At 40.9% G+C, this 9,588-nt stretch overlaps 1 non-coding gene across 1 annotated transcript; it reads right to left on the minus strand.

The window, feature by feature from the left end:
• Positions 1 to 7,463: 7,463 nt before the first annotated feature.
• TRNAG-CCC (transfer RNA glycine (anticodon CCC)) lies at positions 7,464 to 7,536 on the minus strand. Its single transcript has one exon. It is a non-coding gene; the product is annotated as a tRNA-Gly (tRNA).
• Between the last annotated feature and the right edge of the window lie 2,052 nt (positions 7,537 to 9,588).

The following is a 9,588-nucleotide window of genomic DNA, read 5'->3' on the forward strand; positions in this document are numbered from 1 at the left end:
AAAAAAAAAAAAAAAAAAAAAGAACAATGTAGTGTTGAACAATTTTTTAAGGTTTAAATTATTTTTGCTCTAGTTGAACCGTTCTAAAAATAAACATTTTAAGAAATCTGAAACTATTCTGTCAAATAAAAACAAAAAAACCCACCTATTTTGTCAACTTAAAGTATTCATTTCCAGGAATAACCACCACTTCTTATATGTAAAATACTTTAAAAATTCTTAGCCCCCAAATATTCCTGGAATCTGCTGATTTATTGAGATTCATTCTTGTAATACTTTCTACTATGGTCTATTAAATACTTGATGCCATTAAATGCTAATAACATGCCTGGCTTTTCAGTTCTCTCCAAGCTTGTCAATTTTGAATTATTACCACTTCAGCTTCAGTGTGATTCTTCTGAATGGCAGAGTCAGCAGTCACATTCTGCTAAGTAATGGATGCACTCAACATACAGAGCTGCTCAGAATTACAGAACACATGAAGCAGCTCATTTTAACCATTTCTTTGCTCATGACTATGAGAGGTAAGATATAGTTACATAAATGATTTTTGCTGGGGTTGGCATTTGGGGAAAACATTTGTCTGCTTTTTAAATAACAACATTCCTGGGCTACCATTTAACCTAATCATATGAGAATCAATGTAGCACAGTGTTTAAGAATGTGGACTTGGAACCCAGCTGCCTGGGTTCAGATCTTGGTTCTACAAGCTGTGTGAGCTCAGGCAAGTATCTTAACCTCTCTGTGCCTCAGTTTCTTTAACTGTAAAATGAGGGTTGGTGTTGAATCAAATGATTTAACATACATAAAGCCCTTGGAACTGTGCCTGGTCCCTCTTAAGCCCTGTATGAGTGTTAGCTATCATGATGAGCATTAGTTATTTTATTCATGTACTCCTGGACCTGCAGCCAAACTAGCAGAGTAGCAGTTACTGACTAACTAATTACACTGAGAATTACTAGCCTGGTGCTTAGTAGGTGCTCAGAAACCACTGTTGAAACAAGTCAATGACTAGAGAAGTTGTATTTGAAGGAGGGACACCAAACTTGAACTCTTACCTCAATATCTGCCAGACAGGAAGTTGCATTCAAGAGAGAAAGCACCTCAAATTTCCAAGAACAGTGTCTGGCACATGGGTGCTCTATAGCTATCAGGAATCTGAATAGTTAAGGACACTATTTCAGAGTGGGAGTGTTTAAACCCCTCATTCCAACTACAGAGAAGGAAGGGTAAGTTACTGAAAACCAAGGAATGGAGAGTTTCTAAAAGGAACAAATCAACTGGTGACTCTGTAAGCAAAAAAAAAATTGTTGGCCCAGGAAATAAGCACCCGGAAAAAATGAAAGAGATTAAGTAATAAGGTTAAGCTGCTGTATCTGATCCGTTCTATGACCATTTTAACTCTTGTGAGTAAACCTTCTCCCTTCTTTTTTAGGAAGAACTTATGAGCTTTTAATAATTAAACATTTTAGGCAAGGTGTTTGGCTTCCACTTCTGTCTGTGTGGAAAAGGCTGAGTGAGGTGTGCTGGCTGTGTCTGTGCGTCCCCTCTAAGGCCCGCACCCTGCCCACAGACCTCAACTCCCTACTCCTCGTGAGATGTTTCAGTTTTCTTGTGGGAGGATAAAGACCTGTAAAGCTATTTTGCTGCAGGTAACAGGAGGCCTTGAGATCAGACGGAAAATAAAAGCCCTGTTTAATAGGCCAGGTGGTGCTATGAAAAGAACAAAGGCTTTGGAGGTAAAGAGTGATCTTCCAATCCAGGCTCCAGGACTTACAAGCTGGGTGATTTTAGGCAAGTTACTTAACCCCTCTGAACCACGTTTTTCCTATCTGTAAAATGGGGTTAATACTACTTTCTAAGTCCGTTGTAAGGATTAAAGATAATCTATGTAAAATGCTAGGTACAAAGCAGGCCCTAAACTATTAGGATTTTTCTCACTATTAACTGAAGACAGAAGCATCTGACCTGATTCTGTTTAAGCCAGTTTGATATTTCCTGTCTCCAGCAGTGAGGTGAAAACTAGAAATAAGACAAAATTTTATATACATAGAGATTCTATTCAAGGTCTCTATGCATTATAGAATAATGGAGGATCTAAATTTTTAGAAAATCATCTATTTTATCAAAAGATCAAAACAATATGGCCACTTGCTTGCAATGAAACAAAGGAGTTTTGATGTTAGCTGAGTAGCAGTATAAAGTCAGATTTAGACGCTAAGGGTGGAAACTATCTTCTTTAGGGTTCCCGGAAACAGCTGCTCTGGTGTGGTGTACACAGGAAGTGCTGAAAGTGCTTGTAAAGTATTTTACTAAAGTGCCCTTTATACATATTTATACACACATTTTTATAACTCATTTCTGTACCTTTGAGAATGAATCTTAAGAGAAAAAATGTAGTCAAGCAAATCCTTTGCTAAGATTGTCAAGGCTAGGCTTGAACATTGATTCATCCTTTGTCATTGTCAAGAACTCCTGGTGCTGTACAAACAAGCAAGCCTGGGTAGGCAAAAAGAGGTGAGGGAAGTAAACAACAATGTGAATTCCTGTTCTATGAGGGCCTGGACTTCATGTCATTTTCTTCTACCTACGTTTTAATTTTCTTTCATGAATATGCTTTTAAACTTTTAAACCCTGATCTTTCCCCTCCAATCACAGATATACAAGCACATATTCATCACCCACCCACCTCCTCAATACACACACACACGCACACACACACTACACACTACACAAGAGTGTGAATACCACCAGGCACGAGTCACTGATGTCACCTTGGAGGCTGGCTACCAGAGTTCTACGAAGTTTGATATAAAAATATCATGTTTTTTTTTAATATCTGTAGAGATGGAAGTAAGGAGTGCGTGGGGAGAGATTTCCTTCTTTCCTGAGATAACCATTTATGCTTACATTTGATACAGATTTTCTCTCTCCTCTACTTTTTCTCACTACCTGTCCCAGTTTCTAAAATGCTTTCCCTACTCTTCTTATTCTTGTTCTAGCCTTCTTGGATCTGTGGGCAAATAAAAATATATGGGTGCTGATGAAGGGACTGAGGTGCCCTTCTTTCTTTTTTTGAGGTGCCCTTCTTTGTTTTTTTTTGAGGTGCCCTTCTCTAAGTTAAACATTTAAGTTTCAGGGAATGATTTCTCTGGAATGATATCTAAAATAAAACATTTATAAATTGGACAGTGTTTAAAATAAGGATGTAAAATTGGCTCATCACAGAAAGAAACAGAACTCATTATCTATGTAATAAAGACATTTGTGCATTAAGCACTATATGACACATTATGAAGTTAGATATATTAGATGTGATTCCTGGCTTCAAAACCACCACCTAGGGAAGAGCCAAGATGAACTGAGATATTTTTAAGGACAGTTTGATGATTGCATATTCATAAAAAAGAATATCTACTTAATCCCCACATAAGCTTTTTAGTAGATTCACATGTTTGCCAACGCTGCAGGGCTGTACGCTACCCCCAGTGCACTGGAGGACCCACTTCATGTGATGATGGTGCCCTTCAGGGTCCATAGAAGGTGGGCTCCTTGCTCTGAGGGCTGGCTGTGAATCAGGCAATGAAGAGCCGTGGGAAGGGTGGGTGCTGGGCACATCTAGAGTTCCCGTGGCTCCTTCTTTAATAGCTTTTCAGGCTCCTTCTAACTCTCCCAGTCAGCTCTCACTGTTTTCTGGGCTCGGCCTTCACCTCACAGTTACTTCTAGGTTTTCATTCCTTTAGAATTGCTGTGGACCAGGAAGCAAAATAACCAAGCATATTTCATTTAAGTCTAAAAATGGATATTAATACTATTGATAAAATGAATAATTTAATGCTGCTCGGGCAATATTAAATGATCCTAGCCACTGGGATCCCCTGGGATCTGGCTGTGGGTTGGAGGAGGTCCAGTGGTGGGTAGGTCACAGTAGAAGAGCTTTACGTTAACTCAGTTAAAACGCTGACCTGCTAGTACTGAGTTACTTGTGCAGAGCAACTCCAGTGGAAGCCTCACTGGGGCGTTCCAAGAAGGCAAATGACTGCTCCCTGGTGTGTGGGTTAGGGGGTTAGGGATGGTAAGAAGGGTCTGTGGATTCACTCAGTGCAAAGACTTCAGCCTACCAGCTGGGTGACCTTGAGCAGATTATTTAACCTCTTGAAGCCTTAATACCCCTTCTTTAAAATAGGAGAGAAAAAGTACCCAGCACATAAGGTTTTTGAAAGGATTAATGAAAAATTCATGTAAGGTGCTCAGCACACTGCCTGGCATACAATAAGCTTTCAAATGCTAGCGCTTATTAAAAAAACACATGCACACAGCTTGGATCCTCACTGTATTTCACCATGGGGTTTCATTTTCAAAAGCTAGGACACTTTAAAATGAGAATCTTCTCTTTATTCCACCAATTAAAACCTCTTGGTTAAAGAACGATGATAGAGCAAGAATGGGTCTTATGGAATAGCACTTAGGATATGATTATGGGATGGAATGTTTTCATGTAGGCATACATCAAAGGCTCGAAGGCTTTGGCGGGTATGTGTTAATGTAGGAAGTGTCCCTTTAATAGTTAGATTCTGACCTGAGTTTAAAGGGCTGGAGGGAAAGATATGGAGAATTTTAGGCAAAGACCACAAAAGGAAGGAAGATAGTCATCTAAATAAATTAGGCAGAAACTGGGGAGGAGATGAGATTAGGTGTTTATTAGTAGGGAGGCTTTCAGGGAAAGAACCACATCCTATGTAGCTTAAGCAAACATGGGACTTGATTAGCTCATGGAAGTGAAATCCAGGCTCCAGGCAGGGCTGGATGCAAGGCTCAAATGGTGTGGTATGGGAAGTCCCCCGCCTCCACCTGGTAGATAGAGTCTCTCCAGTGGTAAGCAAGACTCACATTCTTTTAGCTCAGTGCAGGGAGAAAGCCTTATCTGAGAACCCAGATTTCAAGAGGTTTGGCTTGACCTGGGTCACAGGTCCAACTTTATCCCAGTCACTGTGGCCTTGGAGAAATTGGGTGCTCTGGGTGGAGGTCGGGGGGAGGTCAGCTGACTGAACCACATGGATGGGTTCACCACCACCAAGAAGAGCTTTGCTCCCAGGAAACAGGGCAAAGGTGCTGGGCAGGCAAGAGGAACATGGCCCCAGCTGGTAGTGCTTGGCCTAACCTCCCCTCACCATCTGCCAGTACCCCATGGGCATCCATACCTTCTGCTTCAGCTTGACACCAGCCCCCTGAGCCAATGAGACCCCCTGAGGTGACTATGAAGTCACGTGGGTTCCTGGAAACCTCATCATACAGCAGATAGTTGTCAAGAGGACTAAGTGTAGACAGTTTCTTTGTTCCAAGAGATTTGGAGCTATGACAGAATTCGCTGAATACGAGATCAACAGAGTGAAGAGTGGGGTGAGGTTATTTCTCAGGTGATATTAAATAAGCGCAGCCACTGGGACCATGTGGGATACAACCGCAGGTTGGAGGGAGTCCAGAGCTGGGTAGGTTATAGTAGACAAGTTGCGAGTTAACCCAGGTAAAATGATGATGTGCTAGCACTGAGTTACATGTGCAGCCTCGTTTCTACTGTCCTTTCTATGTACCATATGTGGTCTTCAGTTCAATGGAATATTATTCTCTCTAGTAGAACAATCTCAAGGACATTTTTGAGAGCTGTTTATTTACATTAAGAATTAGCACACATCCTGCTCTTGATATGCGTGCTTCAAAGGCTTCTGGGTGAGAAGGCACATGGGGCTGGGGTATGGACCAGAGGAAAGACAGAGCACAGGTTACTAGAATGCTTTAGAAATCCTTTTCTGCTTCAGATAAGTGGCTAATTAAATTTGGGGTTGGCTACTGGAAAAGTGCCAATTATGGAAACGAGCATCTGTTGATCACACTTTGCTTCAGATGCTTGGCTCCTGACTAGAGCCGTGTTGGGGAGAAAGCGGGGAGCCGTGCTAGCACCACACACAGGCGTGGTAGGAGGAGTGATTCATCATATTTACTTTCAGGCTTTCATCTTGTAACAAGATTAATTCAGTAGAATTCAACTTCCAGAGAAAAATGGACCATTTATTGTTTTAGATTCAGCCTTAGGCACAGCAGGTGGATTTTCCAAATTGCCTCATCTGACATTTCCTAGAAGTGTAAGCTAACATGATTCCATTTTTTGGCAACTGGAAAGTTATATTTGAACATTCTACAAGTCAGTTGGCAGGACTGTGAATTTCAAACACTTAACTATCTTGCTTGAGCTTGAGCTTGATTTTGTCGAGTGATTTGCAACTGTGTGACAGTCCTTTTTTAGGTCTGGAAATCATCTCAGAAAATATAAATCATTTGCCACAGGTCACTGAATAATATACATGTTAGAGCTGGGGACTGGTGAATATTGATTAGAACCCAGTTCTCTTATATCTCGGAGTCACTTGTAGAAAGTGACTGTCATTTGTGACGTGTGTAACTTTGTTTGCACATGGAGTAAGTGAAGATTTTTGACACCCATCTTCTCCTGCTGGCTTTTTCCCTGGTACTTCTAGGGCTTGCTTACTATGGTGTCTGCTCTTACCATAAGTGAGCATGGAAAGCTACAAATCACATTTACTTTTCTTCTAGAAGCACATGTTCCTGCTGTGTTGGGCCGATTCAGCAGGCAAATCCACTTTGCCAACAGTAATACCATATTCCAGGTAATGATGTCCTTTGATCTTTTCAATTGGAAATGGTAGGCCTAAGCAAATTAAATCCAAGCAAGTACCGTCAGTTAATGACTTCTTAATTATTAGATGTCTCATCTTCACCAGTTGTCTCTAAGATACCATATTAATTCACTATTTTAATATATTTGTCCATACTCCTTTGGGGGTTTCTTTTTTTGTGTGTGTAATTCATGTATTTTATTTTATTTTGGGGGGGAGCTTAAAATTACTTCATTTTATTCCAGATTGCGTCCAAGCATAAACACACAAAGTATTGCCTTTAGAGCATAAAGGAAATCTATCAATAAAATTTAAACTATCAAGTTAACCTTTAAACTCCTCCAGAAAGAATCAGATACGGAAATGCAAGTAATACCACAATAATACGCATATGAATTGCTATTAAATTTTTTTTACTATGGTAGTATATATATATATTTTATTTTTTTTATACAGTAGGTTATTATTAGTTATCTATTTTATACAAATTAGTATATATATGTCAATCTGGGGGTTTCTTTATTCAATAATCCTTTAGGTTATTCTTTAGTGTTTTGCTTGTTTGTTTTTATGGGTGTCACAGATATCCCCCGTATTCCTCTATATCTTTGGGATTATTTAACGTATGTAGTCTTTTCTTGTTTACAGAATTTCTTTCTTTTTCTAAAAAAATATTTATTTATTTATTTGGCAGCACCGGGTCTTAGTTGTGGCATGTGGGATCTTCGTTGCCTCGTGCGTGGGATCTTCGTTGAGGCATGTGGGATCTAGTTCCCTGACCAGGGATCGAACCTGGGCCCCCTGCATTGGGAGCGCAGCATCTTAGCCACTGGACCATCAGGGAAGTACTAGAATTTCTGATATTTGGAAATAACTGAGGTAGATAAAATTCAGGCATTTTCTGGGGGTGTGGGTTTGAGAAGAGATGAGACAGTGGATGAGTTTGGGTTTAGACTTATTTATTTAGGTGCCTCTGGTACACCCAGGTGGATATGACCAGTATGCACTTAGAAATGGTTTGGAACTGAGACAAGAGTTCAAGGCTAGAGGTAGATCTTTGGAATTATCAGTTTTTGAGTAATATGTGACTCCATGAGAATAGATGTAAACATCCAAAGGAGAAAGTGTAAGTGGGAAAAAAGCTAGTATTAAGGGCAATCAGTGTGGTATGAGTGGCAGGTGAAGAGACAGGAAGACAGTGGATTCAAGGAGATTGGCAGAGAGAAGGTGAGAAGTAGTACTGAGAGGTTTTTTAGGATGGAGAGCATTGACCATGTTTCTCAGGGAGAAGAGGAAGAGGGGGAATTACTGACAAGGGAGAAAATGAAGAAGGAAGAGGATGGGGCCTGTGGATGGTTTGAGGTTTCCAGGTGGTGGGGATACTATCAGAAGCACCATGTGGGTCTTGGAGGGGGGTACACATTCCTTCAGCTAGAAAGAAGGAGGTGAGTGAAAATGCAAGTTAGGAAGTAGAAAGGAGAGAAATGGAGGGAGATATCAGTCCTGACGCCCTTTCCCTTCTTTATGAAGCAGGAGGCTGGGTGATCTGCTGAGCATGAAGGGAACGCTGGTAAAGTTTGGGAGCATCTTTATAAATTAAAATATGTAGTGTACCTAGATCTTGTTGAACTCATATATTACATATCCATTTTGGAATCGAAGTCATTTTTCACTTCCTTCTGAACCTCATAACATCATGATCAAGAGACAACAACTTATAACAAAAGCCATGGAAGCATGAGAGTCCCAGCACTGCTTGTAAAACTCACCCTGGGAATTTCTGACCAGCTGAAGGCTTGCCCTCAGATGTGCACCTTGGTCTAATATAGCAAATCTATGCAGATCTGATTGATGGCTGAGTGATTTATGTCTTAACTAAGCCCATAAATTGACTCACCCTTTGAGATTGTTCTATCTTCTTTGGAGATGGAGTAAAAACTCCTTGGGGTAGGGAGGTCCCCTGAAAAATGTTAGTGTTCCTGAAGTAATAATAGGCGAGAAAGCCTTTTATTGTGGGCTGAGTGTGACAGTTAAGAAATGGAAAGAAATAAATGTGAGTCACACAAAAACCTCATTCCATGACCTTCAGCCCTTGTCAATCATATTTAAGAAAATGCTGTGAGGAACTTCAATATTAGATATTTTATTTATATTTTATATAATATTTATAATTGCTATATACTTTGGCTTCACCTGGGATGAAAAATCACCCGCACGTCGTTTCACTTTCCTCCTCCGTTTTAACATACTTGCTGTTGCATGAGGCAGAATCTCCCTTAGCAGAGTGATCAGCCACGAGGAAAGGGAGCGGGGAGGACTTACAGGCTTCTGTGTCTCAGTGGAGCCCTTAGAATTTTCAGATTTGCTCTATTTTCCTTCAGGACTCTACCTTTGCCCTGCGTTTCCCACTTGGGAGCCTAACGTGGAGTAAGCCCAGAGCAGGCTCCCTGCCCCCATGCATCCACAGAACTCGGCAAAAGCTTGCCTCATCTTGTCCGGACTTCCCACCCCACCTCAGGGCTAGGTACAAAGTAGCTGTCCAAACCTGAGGGAGGGCTGGCTAGAACCTGTTCACTGTTGGCCAGTGGGCAAACTTTGGGGCCACTGGTGCTGTGGCTCTCAAGGCCCTGCTAATAGGCACACTCAGTTACACACAGGTTGGGGAAGGTGGAAGGAAGCACAGTCTGGGGTGACTTAGCCCTCCCTTCGGCCCAACTGACAACACAAGCCCCTCACATACAGAGTGAACCGAGTGAAAAAGTTAAGGAAAATTAGAACAGGAAGCATTGGAAAGATTTTGCCTTCACTTAAAATTTCCCAGCTTTTCTTTTTAAAAGAAAATTAATGAATTAGCATCCGTTAAGCATTGGTATTCACGGCTTATAAATACTTTCTA

This window comes from Physeter macrocephalus, chromosome 11 (assembly GCF_002837175.3).
Source record: "Physeter macrocephalus isolate SW-GA chromosome 11, ASM283717v5, whole genome shotgun sequence".
Taxonomy (NCBI): Eukaryota; Metazoa; Chordata; class Mammalia; order Artiodactyla; family Physeteridae; genus Physeter; species Physeter macrocephalus.